This window comes from Camelus ferus, chromosome 1, assembly GCF_009834535.1.
Source record: "Camelus ferus isolate YT-003-E chromosome 1, BCGSAC_Cfer_1.0, whole genome shotgun sequence".
NCBI classification, from domain to species: domain Eukaryota; kingdom Metazoa; phylum Chordata; class Mammalia; order Artiodactyla; family Camelidae; genus Camelus; species Camelus ferus.
The window spans coordinates 121,583,697-121,599,886 of NC_045696.1; positions in this window are offsets into that span (position 1 = coordinate 121,583,697).

Consider the following 16,190-nt stretch of genomic DNA (forward strand, 5'->3'; position numbering starts at 1 on the left):
GTCTGGGGCCTTCCCAGGACAGACCCTCCCCAACGTCCTCTGCTGCAGCTCCTCTCTGAAAGACCCAGACAATAGTGTCTCATGTATATTTCCTGAGTTTTTCAAATGCTGAAAACCACCACCAAAGGGAAGAAATTAACTACTTGATGATCCAGATCACGGAGTCCTCAGAACTTCTGGCTCTTAAGGATTGAATACCATTGACCAATCAGAGCACAGCTGATCACAGACTCTGGGATGCCCCTCCCTCACCTGACCTTTAAATATGCTTTGCTGAACCCCTTCGGGGAGTTCAGGGTTTTCTTAGGCATGAGCCACCCGGTCCCACTTGCTCGGCCCTGCAATAAACCTTTCTCTGCTCCACTCTGACGCTTCTGTTTGTTCGGCCTCAGATGCATCAGGCATGTGAACTTGCAGTTGGCAACAAACACAACACAGGTATCAACCCCGCCGTGTGCACTCATCGGCCTTTATCAGGCAGGCTTCCATAGTCAAGTGTGGAACAAGGAATGAGAAGTCCAAACTCAGGAAGGAGGCACAGATGCATTCAAGCCCAGCCTGGCCTTTTTTTGTCCTACTTCACAGAACTGTGATAAATATTCAAGATAAACCATGTAAAGTCTTTAAAATGGATTCTGACTCGGGTAGCTAGATTTAGCAAGCAAAAATAGAGGCAATCTGTATTTTATCTGGCAAGTCTCTATTTTATCTGGCACAGTGTACCCTTGCAGTAAATTTTAGAAATTGTTATCTCGATTGAAAACACAGGACCCTCTGTCTCTCCATGGTGTCAGTTTCGGGAAAAAACCAGAGCATGTCTTGCAGTGAGCATTTAATTGACTTATTTCTTCTCTCTGAAGCAGCAACTTGGTTTCAGAGATAGAAAGAGAGAGGAAGAAGCAGCAGCTCTGTGTTAAACAAAATGGATATTGGAAAAGAGCAAATAAACTGAGAAGAAAAAAAATGCTTATTAGACAAGCAGTCTCTTAGAAGGAAATATAGCTGTGTGTCCTTACCGCAATTTCCTCAAAATTTTGCATTGAGTCCTAGCTTGAATCCAGTTCTCAACAGCCTCCTGTGGCTTATTTAAGATGGGCAGAACTGCTTTGGTAAAAGAAGGATGAGACTAAAGCCCGAGAGGCATCTGAAACACCCCATCCATTCTTCCAGCTGATACCCACACTCACCTCTTAGAGAAGCTATGGCCACAGAAGTCATCCCTGGGTCTAAATACGGAAGCACGTGCCAGTGAAGCTGGTTGCCTTACAGCATGTTTTTCTCTTTCCCAAGATGAATGAGTAAAAAGAACTTAATGTTCTGCAACCCAAGGGAGCCTAGAGAACCAGTGATGCTCTGAATTGGCTTGTTTTCTAGGATGTTTCTCTTACAGGCTTTCTGAAGATGAATGATTGATGACATGTCTACACTCAGCTTGTCAAAACAGGATGGCTTTGAAAAGCAGGGGGAAGAGTCTGCTCTAGAATCTACTTGGATTGTGAACCTGAAATAGTGAGTCTCTTGTCTTAACCATAACAAAAATATTTAGTCACCATTTCCAGGCACAGTATTTAAAAAAAAAAAAAAGGAATGAAATAGATCACTGCCTCCTGGAGTATGGATAATAAATATCTTGAAAGGTACATTCATTAAAGTATAACGAGGTCCTGAATGAATTACAAAATCAATCTTTTCAAAGCATTGCTGAGCTCACAAGAAAGTAAGAACTAGGTCGTCAGAGGTGAAGGGAGCGGGGAAAGGCAGTAAACTGTAACCAAGAATGATGAACAATGAGGGAGGGCAAAACCCGGGGCTTCCTGGGAAACAAATGCTAAACCAGCACGAGAAAAGGGGCGCTGGACCAGGGCAAGGCGGGACCCACCTCAATCCTCTGTATTAGGCTTAAATTCCTCTGGCGGAAGTTAAAGTGGTCCCAGATCAGTAGCCCAACTGGCTCCCAGGAGAAACACACACTAACCCCCTCAGGGGACAGCAGCTCTGATGTAGGCCCCCAGTAATCTCACAGAGCAAGACCGATTAAATGTGGTCTCACAACACTAAATTACCAATACACAGGGGAGCGAATCACCATGAATAAAAGTAACATAAAAATATACTGCAGGGAGGGAGGGTATGGCTCAGAGGTAGAGCACGTGCTTAGCATGCACAAGGTCCTAGGTGTCTCTGTCAAAAAAGAAATAAACCTAATTACCCTCCAATTAAATAAATAAATAATTTTAGAATATATATATACTGCATTATCAGATATAGAATATAAGATATGAATGAACTGTTTCAAAAAAGATAAAACTAAAACTGAGTTTTTAAAAAGAGCATATCAAAAAAGAACTTGTGGAATTTAAAATAAGCAAATGGAAGTTTTAGGAATGAAAAATATAATAACTGAAAATAAAAACTCAATGGAGGTGCTAATAAAGAAAAAACTGCTTAATATAACTGAAGAGATATTAGTGAACTGGACAATACATGATATTCAAACAATTGGACATTTATGCCAAAAAAAAAAAAAGAACCTTGACCCATATCTCACACATCATAAAAAATTACCACAAAATGGATAACATCTAAAGGCAAAAAGCTAGCCTTATAAAACTTTTAGAAAAATATAAAAGAAAACATTTTGTGACATTGAGTTAGGCAAAGACTTCTTAAATATAACACCAAAAGCACAATTGATAAGAGAAAAAAACTGATAAATTGGGCTTCATCAAAACTTACAGTTTCTACTCTATACTTTGACCCTGTTAAGAGACTGAAAAGATAAGCCACACACTTGGGAAAAAAATATTAGCAACTTATATTTCTGATGTAGGAATTGTATTCCAAATATGTAGAGAATTCTCAGAAAGAGAACTTAAGAAAAAAATCCCATTTACGATTACATCAAAAAGAATAAAACACCTAGGAATAAATTTAACCAAGGAGGTGAAAGACCTGTACATTGAACATTGTAAGACATTGATGAATAAACTGAAGAACACACAATTAAATGGAAAGATATTCTATGCTCATGAACTGGAAGAATTAATATTGTCAAAATGTCCACACTACCCAAAGCAATATACAGATTCTGTGCAATCCCTATGAAAATTCAATGACAACTTTCAACAAAATGGAACAATCTTAAAAAGTATATGGAACCACAAAGACCCTGAATAGCCAAAGCTGTAGGCATCACACTACCTGATTTCAAACTATATTACAAAAGTGTAGTAATCAAAACACTATGGCATCGGCATAAAAGACACATAGGTCAATGGAACACAATAGAGAGCCCAGAAGTAAACCTATTATATCTGGTCAATTAATTTACCACACAGGAGCAAAGAATAGGCATGCAGTAGGGAAAGGATAGTCTCTTCAATAAATGATGTTGGGAAAACTGGACAGACACATGTAAAAGAATGAAACTGGACCCTATCTTCCACTCTACACAAAAATGGATTAAAGACCTAAATGTAAAACCTGAAACCATAAAACTCCTAGAAGAAGAAATACAGCTTAATCAACTTGACATCAGTCTCCGCAATGACATTTCAGATTTGACACCAAAAGCAAAGGCCACAAAAGCAAAAATAAACAAGTAGGATTACCTCAAACTATAAAGCAACAAAATGAGAAGGCCACCCATGTAATGGGGGAAAGTATTTGCAAATCATACCTTGGAGAAGGAATTACTCTCAAAAATATATAAGGAACTCACAACTCAATAGCAAAAACCCATACAATCCAATTTTTAAATGGGCAGAGGAATTGAATAAATATTTTTCCAAAGAAGACATACAAATGGCCATCAGGTACATGAAAAGGTACTCAGTTTCACTAATCAGGGTAATGAAATAAAAACCACAGTAAGAAATCACCTCACACCTGTTAGAATGGTTGTCATCAAAAAGATAGGAAAGGAGGTGGGAAAGGATAAACTGGGAATTTGAAATTTTCACCCCTTGGGGAGTGATGGAAATGTTAGCTATCTTGATCGTGGTAGTGGCTTCATGGGTGTATACATCTGTCAAATAAATACATAAATTTTAAAAAGATGAGAGTCAGTAAGTATTGTCAAGGATGAGGAGAAGAGGGAACATTCATGCACTGGTAGAAATGCAAACTGGTGCAGCCACGGTGGAAAACAGTACAGAGTTTCCTTAAAAACTTAAAAGTAGAAAAGAAGGAAATCCTGCCATTTACCACAACATGAGTGAAACATCAGGCTAAGTGGAATAAGTCAGACAGAGAAAGAAAAATACTGTATGTTCTCACTTACATGTGAAATCTGAAAAACTGAACTCATAGAAACAGAGAACAAATTGGTGGTTTCCAGAGATGGGGGGTGGGGATGGGGAAAAGAGGGAAACTGTTCAAAAATTACAAACTTCCAGATACAAGATAAATAAGTTGTGAGGATGTAATGTACCACATGGTTAATAACACTACATGATATATTTGAAAATTGTGATCAGGGTAATCTTAAAAGTTCTCATCACACACAAAAAATTATAACTATTTTTAGGTGATGGCTATCAACTTAACTTATGGTGGTGATCATTTCACAATATCTACGTATATCAAATCATTATGTTGTACACATTAAACTAATACAATGTTATACGTCAATTATATCTCAGTAACACTGAGGGGGTGGGGTGGGTGGGAAGCAATTCAATGGAGGAAGATTCGCTTTTAAACAAATGGTCCTGAGCAATTTGACACGCGTAGCCAAAAATGAACCTTGGCGTAAACCTCACCTTACACAAAAAATTAATTCAAATAGATCATGGATTTAAATGCAACATGTAAAACTATGAAACATTTTCAGAAATAAGAGAAAGTATTCAAGACGAAGGGCTTAGAGTCTTAGACACGGCATCACAAGCATGATCTACAAGAGGACAATTTGATTAACTGTGCCCATCAAAATTAAAAACTTCCACCTTGTGAAAAGTATATGGGCTGCAGAAAATGTTTGTAAACCATTGTATACAACATACTTGAAGTGACAAAATTATAGACACAGGGAACAGATCAGGGTTGCGGGGGCAAGAATGAAGATGGTTAGGGTTATAAAAGGGTAGCATTGATGGAACCATCACTTGATTGTGGTGGTGGTAACAAATCTACACATGATAAAACTTCATAGAACTAATATCCCCCACCACAACACACACACACATATGCATGAGTGTAAGCAAAATTTGTGCAATCTAACTAAAACCAGCAAATTATACTGATGCCCATATCCTGCTTGTAATATACTATATCTCTGCATGATTACCGTTGGGAGAATGTAGGTACAGAGTGGGATCTGGCTGTACTATTCCTTATGACTGCATGTGAATCTACAATTATCTCAAAAGAAAAAGAGTTTGTATATATACATATATTTTCATGCAATATAATTTTAATTATATAAAATCCAAACTTGTGTTTGACTATCATTTTTAGGAATAAAAATGAATGTGGCAAAGATGCAAACAAACACAAGGGATGACTGACCCTCATATTTCCAGTTCAGTCACCAGTTCTTCCTGTAGTTCTGTGATTCATTTTGCAACCATTTTCCTTCATCTGAAAGAATTCCCTTGAGTAATGTTTGTCGTTTCAGTCAGCTGACGACAAATGCTCTCTTTATTTGTCTGAAAATGACCTTATTTCTGATTTTTAGTTTACCTATGCTTTTATGAGGCCTATTTTTGTTGGATACAGAATAATATATTTGTTTTTTTTCTTTCCTGCATAAAATATATTTTAAAGCATTCTTTACTCCTAAGCCATTCAAAAAGTGTTGGAGGCTATATTTGGCTCATAAACTATAATTACACTTAATGTAATTATTGTTATATTAGGATTCATCTGGCATTTAGTTGTTTTCTGTTTGTTACCTCTGTTTTCCACTTCTCTGTCTCCCCTTTCCTGCCTTCCTGTGGGCTCCTTGAACATTTTTTAATATTCCAGTCTCACGTATTTTAGTGAGTTTGAGTTTCTGTGATGTGCGTGGTGGATTTAATTTGCTGGTTGCTGTGGGGATTACAGTATCTGTTCTTATCAGTCTACTGGTGTCAACACTGTGTCCCTTCCAGTGGAATCTAGAAACCTTACCACCATTTATGTCCCTTTATCCTCCCTTGTTCATGACCCAGTTGTTGTAAACATTATCTCTATATACATCAAAAACTGCGTCAGAAGGTGTTTTCATTTTATCTTTGGCCATCAGACACAATTTTTGTACGTCCAGCAGAGAAAAACAGCCCGCTGTATTCGCCCCGCCCCTCCCTGGGCTCTTACTGCATCCTCACTTCCCGCGTTCCCTTCCGTTATCACTTACTGTCTGAAAAACCTCCGTTACCACTTCTTTCACAGTCGTTCTGCTGCAGAGAGACTCTCTCAGTTTCCACCACCTCAGAATGCCTTTCTTTACCTTCCTTCCTGGAGAATACTTACGCTAGATAAAGAACTCTCGGTTGGCAGTTCCTTTCTTTCTGTTCTTGAAGAATGCTGATTCACTTTTGGCTGAACTCTGTAATTTCTGAAGAGGAATCCATCATCAGTAAACTCACTGATGCCTTATAACTGTTGTGTCATTTCTCTCTGGCTGCTTTTAAGGTTTTGGGGGGTTTTTTTATCTTTAATTTTGAGGAATTTGACTATGATGCGTCTGGGCAAGGATTTCTTTTAAGTTCTTTTTTTAGGGGGTTGGCTTACCTTCTTAAACTTCTGGGTTTGCATCTCTTGCTAAATTTTTAAGATTTGAGCCATTATTTCTTTTTTTATATAATTTTTTTTACTGAGTTATAGTCAGTTTACAATGTTGTGTCAATTTCTAGTGTACAGCACAGTTTTCAGTCATACGTAAATATACGTATATTCATTTTCATATTCTTTTTCACCACGAGCTACAAGATCTTGTATATGTTTCCCTGTGCTATACAGTATAAACTTGTTTATCTATTCTATATATACCTGTCAGCATCTACAAATCTTGAACTCCCAGTATGTCCCTACCCACCCCAATGCCCCTGGCAATCACAAGTTTGTATTCTATGCCTGAGTCTGCTTCTGTTTTATATTTAAGTTCATTTGTCTTTTGGTTTTGTTTTTTTTTTAGATTCCACATATGAGTGACATCATATTGTATTTTTCTTTCTCTTTCTATGAGCCATTATTTCTTTAAATATTTTTTCAGCCTTGCATTCTTTCAGCTTTTCCTTTAGAACACGTATGTCAAAAATGAATCATCTTTTGTTATTGTCCCAAAGGTCCTTGAATTACTTTTCTACTTCAATTTCTATCTGATGTTCACATTTGATCATTTCTGTTGATGTTTCTTTAAGTTCACTGATTCTTTCCTGACTATTACATTTCTGTTCGTGAGCCTATCCCGTGTTTTTTAAAATTTCAGTTATTATATCTTTTATTTATAAATTTCAGTTTGCTTCTTCTTTATATCTTCTATTTCTTTTCTCAGACTTTCTATTTTTCTGTTTGTTTCAAGAACACTTGTGATTGTAATTTTTGGATCATTTTTTGATAACGGCTTTAAATTCTTATCCGGTAATTCTAACATCTATCTCAACTCAGTGTTTGCTCCTATTGCTTGTTTTCTCTGATTCAAGTTGCTATTTTCTTGCATCTTGGTATGACTGCTAATTTTGGACTGGATTCTGGGCTTTTCAGTAAAGTTATAAAACTCTTGTTGTTGTTTAAATCTTCTATTTAGCAGTTTAGGTTAGAAGGCATAGCCTAGCTTTTTTTGTGGGTTGTGATTTGTATGTCCATTTAGATGTAAAACCTTTGCAGGGGTCATCTGGCCTGCCCTTCTTGATACCAGAGGTCCGTTTGAAACCTGCGAGTCCTCTATGCCATAGTTCAGTTTCTCAGTACTGAGTTGATTCCAGTCAGTTCCACTCATGGGCCACTCAGCAGTGTGCCCAGGACTTCATAACACATTTAAAGAACCCCTTTCTCCTGCTTCCCTGTCTTTACCCTTTCCTCCACTCTAGTTGGGAGAAAAAGGAATAACAGTTCTTTGCTGTCATTTGCTTAATGTAGAGCAGTGATGGTAGGCAGGGTTCCAGCTTGCAGTCTCCATGGCACCTGGTGTTTTGTTCGTGTGTGTGTGTGTGTGTGTGTTTGTGTGTGTGCCGGAGTGCCTTCTCTCTTCATAGCTTCATTGGTCACAACAGCAAATACTGGAAACAAGCACAGTATTCTTGTGTAGGAGAATGGCTAAATTTTCAGGAGGAACCACACAAAAGAATATGATACAGTATTAAAAATAGTTGAACTATAGCTATACACATATAGATACCTATACACATGGTTGAGTGAAAAAGATTAAGCCACAAGACCCATATATAGCAGGTCCCATTTCTCTAAAGCACAAAACTAAACTATGTATCATCTACAAAAACATACATATATGTTAGAAAATTGTTTTATGAAAAGTGAAGGAAATCATAAAATTCAGGATCACAATTCCCTCCAGGGCAGGTACAGGGGGATGCAGTGAAGGATGGGGTGGGCACCCAGGAACCTTCATGGTGCTGGTAATTGTCTGTTTCCAACTGAGGTGCTAGGTTCACCAAATTTGTTTTCTTATGCTCACTAATTCCATCTATGTCAAATATTTTTATTTATCAAATACTATGTACATATCTTAATTAGATAGATTCCATATTTGCTAATACAAAAATATCTGTAATGCATAGTATATAAAAGCAAAACAAGGGGCAGACTATTATGTATAGCACAGTCCTGCATTTTAAATACACTCTTTAATTTACATTTATATAATTACACAGAAGAGCATTGAGGAAGTCTGGAAGGGTGTATCACAGTCTAGAGAGTAGCTAAGTTTAGGGAGTGGGACAAGATGTAGGGAGACTCTCCCTAACAACTTTTTGTAACACTACTTTTTTAGTTTTATAATGAAGTTAATGTTTTTATTTAATTTTTTAAAAGAAAGGGAAGAAATATCATGTCAATGCCTGTCACAAGACTCTGTTATGTCACATGAGTTCAAGGTGTTAATAGGCAGCATCAATTCCTTTCACCCACATGGCTGTCCTCTCATAGGAGATACATCAACATGACTTCCCAGCCTGGGGAGTAGCTGTGGGAGATCAAACTACTGAAGCCAGGACTGAACCCCACACCCTCTGAGTCTGGGCTGCTTCTCACCCTCCAGAACCACCATGGTCATGACCTGCTGGCCTTCCCAGAGGACCTTCAGGTACAAGAAGGCAAGGGCAAGCCCCACAGCCAGCAGTTCATTTGTGGTTTTTTTTACATTCCACATATGAGTGATCTCATATGGTATTTTTCTTTCTCTTTCTGGCTTACTTCACTTAGAATGACATTCTCCAGGAGCATCCATTTTACTGCAAATGGCGTTGTGTTGTTGTTTTTTATGGCTGAGTAGTATTCCATTGTATAAATATACCACTTCTTTATCCAGTCATCTGTCGATGGACATTTAGGCTGTTTCCATGTCTTGGCTATTATAAATAGTGCTGCTATGAACATTGGGGTGCAGGTGTCTTTTTGAAGTAGGGTGGGACTCTAATATTCTTGAAGGCAGATGACAGAGAAGCAGAGGTTCTAGCTTCCCTCCAGGACCCTTGGCTGAAGCAACTGACTGGTTATAAACTCTGCCTCACCCATGTCTGTATGAGCATAAAGCAGGGCATCTCCAAGGTGTGTCAGAGAGCACCCATTGCTCAATCATGTGACCAGTTAATTCTTGGTGTAGACACTGCTCATACCTGCCAAATGGCCATTTCCCATCTTCACTCACACATCCCACCCTCCTGCTCCCCTCAACTCACACTCATGCTTCCTCCTCACTAACCTGACTGGTTCAGGGTAGCAGTACAGCCATCCAAAGTTGTAACTTCCCAGCCTCCCCGGTAGACAGTGGTGGTCCTACGGCACATGCCTGATCAATGAAATATAGGCAAAAGTCCCTGGATAAAAAGCCTAGTCTTGCTGAAAAGACATCCTTCCACCATTCATTTTTATTCCTGCAATCATGAGACCTGGAGACATAGCCACCTTGCCATCTTCAACCAGAAGGATGACCCAGGAAGGATGGAGAGAGGGAAGACAGAGCCTGAGTCCCCAGGGCCACCATTGGGCAGCTGCACCACTGCCTCTGTGCTTTGTATTTATTTATTTTATTTTTATTTTTTAAATTTTAATCAGTGCTTTTTCTTTGAACTTCAATTGTACTTTTTTTTGTTTTTATTTTACATTTTTATTTATTTGTTTATTTTTAATTTTATTTTTCATTGAAGTGTAGTTGATTTACCATGTTAGTTTCAGGTGTACAGCAAAGTGATTCAGTTATACATATACATATACATTCATACATACTTTTAGAATTGGAAAGAAAGGAAGGACCAGAGGCAGCTCAATGGCTGTCAGTTTATCACGAGAAACACAGAAAGGATCCTCAGTCAGACTGAAGCCCGCACTCCGCCTACAGGCTTGGTTATTTATACCTAGGGTTAGGAGCTGACTGGTGGGTTCTTATGCAAATGAGGGGTTCTGAAAGTGAAAGAGGTGTGTCTGAAGGAGAAAAGGGTGTATGGGATGAACTTTCCAGCCAGTAGCTCTGACTCAGGTCCAGGGGGGGTTTTACAGGGAGAAGGCAGAAGTTGTTATGCAGATGAGGTATGCTGAAGGGTAAATGCTGATTGGTGGGTTTTGCAGAAGGCTGAGGTTGTGGACTGCGGCTGGCTCCGCTTGTCCCAAAATAGCAGCAGATGATCAAAGTGGATTTGGTCGTGTCTATCACATACATATATATATGCTTTCTTTTCAGATTCTTTTCCACTGTATGTTATTACAAGGTATTCAGTATAGTTCCCTGTCTATCCAGTATGTCCTTGTTGTTTGTCTATTTTCTACATAGTTTGTCTATTTGCTACATAGTAATCTGTCAATCAGCACTTTATTAAGAGGTGTTCACTGCTTTGGAAAATCACATGACCAAAGGCAATTCTGCTCCTGGATTAGAGTCACCAGGAAGTCAACACGTGGCTATCAGTCTGCGTGTGTGGCCATTGTTTCACAGTGATTCTACACGGAGAGCCAAACATCTCTCATTAGGTGTCTAGTGTAATGGTGGATATTGATGATGTAATTGAATGTATACTATATATATAACATATACATAGAGAAGCATATATATTTTTGCCTCTGTGCTTTGTATTAAGTGAGAAAAACAGACACCTTTTTTAAACTTCTCTCAGTTGGCCTTTCTTTTGTTTTCAGGGGAACATGTTCCTAATTAACAAGAGAAACTTTCTAAGGGACATTGGGACATATAAGTCCCATCAGTTCATCTCAGCTGTCTGCTGGGGAGATAGTGAAGGCAAATAAGAATGATGAAGAAGTTCTGGCATGATGACACAGAGGGATGATGTTTACTGATACATCATCATTTTGACATAAGTAGAAAAGGCTAATGGCATTTTAAAGGCAGCAAACTGTGGACATGACTCCTGCAGGGTGACTCAATCTATTCCCCTATGATATTTACTGAGCCCCGTTCTGCACCCAGCTTCCTCTTCCTCCTTCTTTTGTCAATACTATTGTCTGGAACGCCACAATTATTCATTGGTTAAAAAAAGGAAACTTGCCTCCAAGGATCTCAAAGTGCTTCAACAATATCTCTGCGGGAAACATCACATGTTGATTTACTGGGAACTCTAAGTTATACACTCACTTAGCAATGGAAGTAGAAATAGATATGTAATAGGCAAGAACAAATCTGACTCCGAATCAGATCTGTTCCTCTAGTTCTAACCCTGTACTTGGTTTCCTGTGCTTAGTGTTGCTGGTTCTCCACCTTTTGTAAAAGCATGGTCCCTCTACCCTCAAACAGACAGGAGAGCCCATTCCCCAGGCTCCGACCTTTAAGGGTAGAACACGTTCCCATTCCCATGAAGATACAAAATTGCAGAACAGAAAATAACTCTTGTCTTGTTGGAGGTTTACAGGAACACCACGACCTGACCTAGGTGGACAGCTGCAAAAACAAAGGATTCCCACACCAAGAAGTTTGCACCAACCAACGACACCTTTTTAGTATAAAAGGAGCCTGAATTCTGACTTAGGGAAGATGGTTCTCCAGGACGGTAGTCTCCCATCTTCTCGGTCCACTGGCTTTCTGAATAAAGTTGTTATTCCTTCCCCAACATCTCATCTCCCAATTTATTGGCCTGTCATGCAGCAAGCAGAACGAGTTTGGACTCAGTAAGGGATACATATCTATTCTACTTTATTTGGAACTCCTACTGATTGTTGTCCTATGGACAACAAACTTTGAAAGCCAAGTAAAACTGAGCTGAGTTTCTAGCCCCCACAAAATAACACATCTAATGCTAACCATGGTCATGTTATGCTGCTTGATAATTATTTCTAAGTCATAACTGATACATGTGAATGATGGCAACAACTTGCATATGAACAAGCCACTTTTTCAGTCTTTCTCCTTGTCTTGTTGGTTTTCCAATGTCTAGAATTAGCAGCAAAAACCGTGATGATGTTATTATTATTTTAACATCATCACATCCGCAGACAAATGTTCATTCAGAAAATATAAAGTAGACTGAACACCTGGACCTTCCCCCAGCAAAGGAGGGTAACTCTTGTTCCTGGCCTGCCCCCAGGGCCCCTGTACCAGATCTTAAAATATTATTATTACTGTTGTGGTGGTGATGGGGGTGATGGTGGTGGTGATGGTGGTGATGGTAGAGGTGGTGATGATGGTGGTAGTGGTGGTGGTCATGGTGGTGGCAGGCTTCCATGTGCATGTATGCTTCACAGTTTCAGAGTAGCCAAGGGCAAGCCCAGATCAAAGCCAGAGAGCTGTACTGGGTGTCAGGTAAAGAGATGCAAAGGCAGTTTGTAAACAGACCACAGAGTTCCTGAGTTTCTTAGTTCCTGGCTTTGCGGTCTGTCTACAAATTTTTGCCTTCTACAGTCCAGACTTCTACCGTCCAGGAAAGCCTTGTTGGCATATTCCTTGAAATTGGCCTCCCTGTCCTCCTCTTCACCTTTGAGCCATGCCCTTGCATGGAGACTCTGGTTTGACAAGGTCCCCAGGTAGCTTGAGAAGAAAGAGCCCCTCCCTACAGGCAAAGAAGCTACTTGTCCCGCCATGCCTAGTGAGAGCATCAGCACTTCCTCTCCCTTCTACCGATTCTCCTCCCTCCTACCGATTCTCCTCCCTCAAAACCATGTGCTCTGATGTCGTGGTCCTGGAGGCCCAGCTCAGGTCTGCACCCCAGAGCCCGTGAGTAAGCCCCTCAGCATCCTACTGGTCCTTACGTCCAGTCATTCCTCTCAAGCTGCAGTGCGAAGGTCTGAGTTCTGCCTTGGCCAGCCGTTGGAGCTCACGGGTTTTTAAATTTTAAAAGGCACCCCTGAGAACTCATCAATAGTCTTTGGCAGAAGAGCTGCCTCCCTGACATTCAGCATCTTTTGAGAAGTTTTCATTTGCATACTCAGCACTGTCGCAGAACGGGCCTTGTAAATCCAGGATCTAGCCTCTGTCAAAATAAGAACGAAGCTCAGAGGACCTGATAGGAACCTGAGAAAGATATTTCTTAGATAACAAAACTATCAGTGACAAGTATTTTTCAAAAGCCCACAACAGCCTCATCCAAATGGTTAAGACAGAGTGAAAATCTGTCCCTGGAATCCAAGCTGGACCTCTCTGTTCCCATCAGCCTGAGAATGTTGTATTGGGTGGACTGACTTCAGATAGAAACAGAGATCTCACTCCCTGGCAGGTTCCCGGACACCCTCAGGTCACTCTGTAACAACCCAAACTTAGTACTGTTGCTCCCCCACAGCAGAGGCCACTGTTGGGACACTTTAATGGGAAACAGAACAGACCTGTTCACAGAGAAAGGGTGGCAGTCGTGGCATCTCACCAAGACACATCTGAACACCAAAAACAGAGCTCTGTGATACTCACATGCATTCGGCCTCGGTACCTTCCAGAAGTTAGACAAGGCCCCCTCTGTGACGCTCATAATGACTTTGAAACTAATTCGGATTCCAGTGTAAGTAACATTTGCAGGCGTTAATTATGCGCCCTTCTCTGGGCTAGGACTTTCACCTCGGCTGTCGTCTTTATCTTCCTGGCCTTCCTGCGAGTGAAGGATCATTACAGCCTGAGAAAGCTGAGGTCCACACAGGCGCAGGGGCATGCACAGGTGAGAGGGGAAACCTGTGTGAAAGGTCCACTCTTCTCAAGAGCAGCTCAGCAGCCCTAGCTCCAAACAGTGGTGGCCCAGGTTATAATCACTTGGTTTTTTCATACTTGTAAAATATTAAGAGCCCCACAATATCCTGAACAAGCACAGCATCACTGGAACAAAGATGCTCCCTCCGAGGGTGGGAACTTGAATGATGACCAGATTGTACAAGAGGGCAGAATTCACCTGACTCTTCTTCATAAATATTCCTAAATGAATGCTTCTGGAAAGAAGGCCAAAGCAGGCTGACGCCTCTCATTCTAACAGCATCACTTACTTTACAGGCAGCCAGTGTGAGTTTATAAGACCCTTCCTTCATGGAGCAGAACCACTATATTGATTAGTCAAATGACCAGTCTCAAATAACCCTATATCCAGGAAGAAATACTCTAGGTTTTAGGAAGATTTTGTTTTAATTCCTTTTAGAGAGTTAGATCCATGATGATGGACTCCTAGGAGTTTGCTAGGAGTTCTCAAAGGCATGTCATCAACATTCTACCTTCAAACTTTTGAAAAGGATATTAGAAACGCTATGTTTAAATAAACTCTGGAAAGTGTGTGCAGAAGGAATCCTCCAACACTGTTGGTGGGAATGCAGTTTGGTGCAGCCACTATGGAAAACAGTATGAAGATTTCTCAGAAGACTAAAAATAGACTTACCCTATGATCCAGCAATCCCACTCCTGGGCATACATCCAAAGGAAACTCTAATTCAAAAAGACACATGCACCCCAATGTTCACAGCAGCACTGTTTACAATAGACATGACATGGACGCAACCTACATGTCCATTGACAGATGACTGGATAAAGAAATTGTGGTATATTTCTACAATGGAATACTACTCAGCCATAAAAAAGAATAAAATAATGCCATTTGCAGCAACATGGTTGGACCTAGAGATTGTCATTATAAGTGAAGTAAGCCAGAAAGAGAGAGAAAAATACCATATGATATCACTCATATGTGTAATCTAAAAAAAAAAAGACACAAATGAACTTATTTACAAAACAGAAACAAACTTACAGACATAGGGAACAAACTTATAGTTACCAGGGAAGGGAAGAGGTGGGAAGGGATAAATTGGGAGTTCAAGATTTGCAGATACTAACTACTATATATAAAATAGATAAACAACAAGTTCCTACTATACAGCATAGGGAACTATATTCAATACCCTGTAGTAACCTATAATGAAAAAGAATATGAAGAAGAATATATGTATGTATATGGATGACTGAAACACTGTGCTGTAACACTAGAAACTGATGCAACATTGTAAACTGACTATACTTCAATAAAAAAATAAACAAAGTTATTAGATACTGCCAAAAAAAAAAAAGAGAGAGAAATGTTTATACTAGGATATGGCCATCTAAGCCAACAGATAAATCAGACTTATTTTAGCTGGAATTATAGAAAGGCTGGTAGGAAGCCATTGTCAACAGATGAAAAGTCAGGCAGAGATATAGGCATATTGAAATAGGAAAACAAATTCCTTATTACTTATTAATTTCTAGCAATTATAAAATTTCCAACAAAATATAGTTTGATGTAAAAGACTGAAATGCTAATAAAAATAAAAATTGAACACCACCAAAAAAAAAGACTAGGCAATTCCAAAAAAAGAGAAACCCCCAAAGCTAATATTACTAACAATCAGAGAAATGCAAATCAAAATAAGAGGCCACTTTTTGCCCATCACATTAGCAAAAGAAAGAAAGTCAGACACCAAGTGCTGACAAGGATGTGCAGAAATAGCAAACTTCACACACTTCTACTGGAATTATGAGCCTGTACAGCTATTTTGGAAATAAATCTGGTTGTCAAGAGTGGAGATAAGTGTGTGTGTCCTTGAGATCCCAGCATAACCACTCCACGACATATTCCCTAAAAAAACCC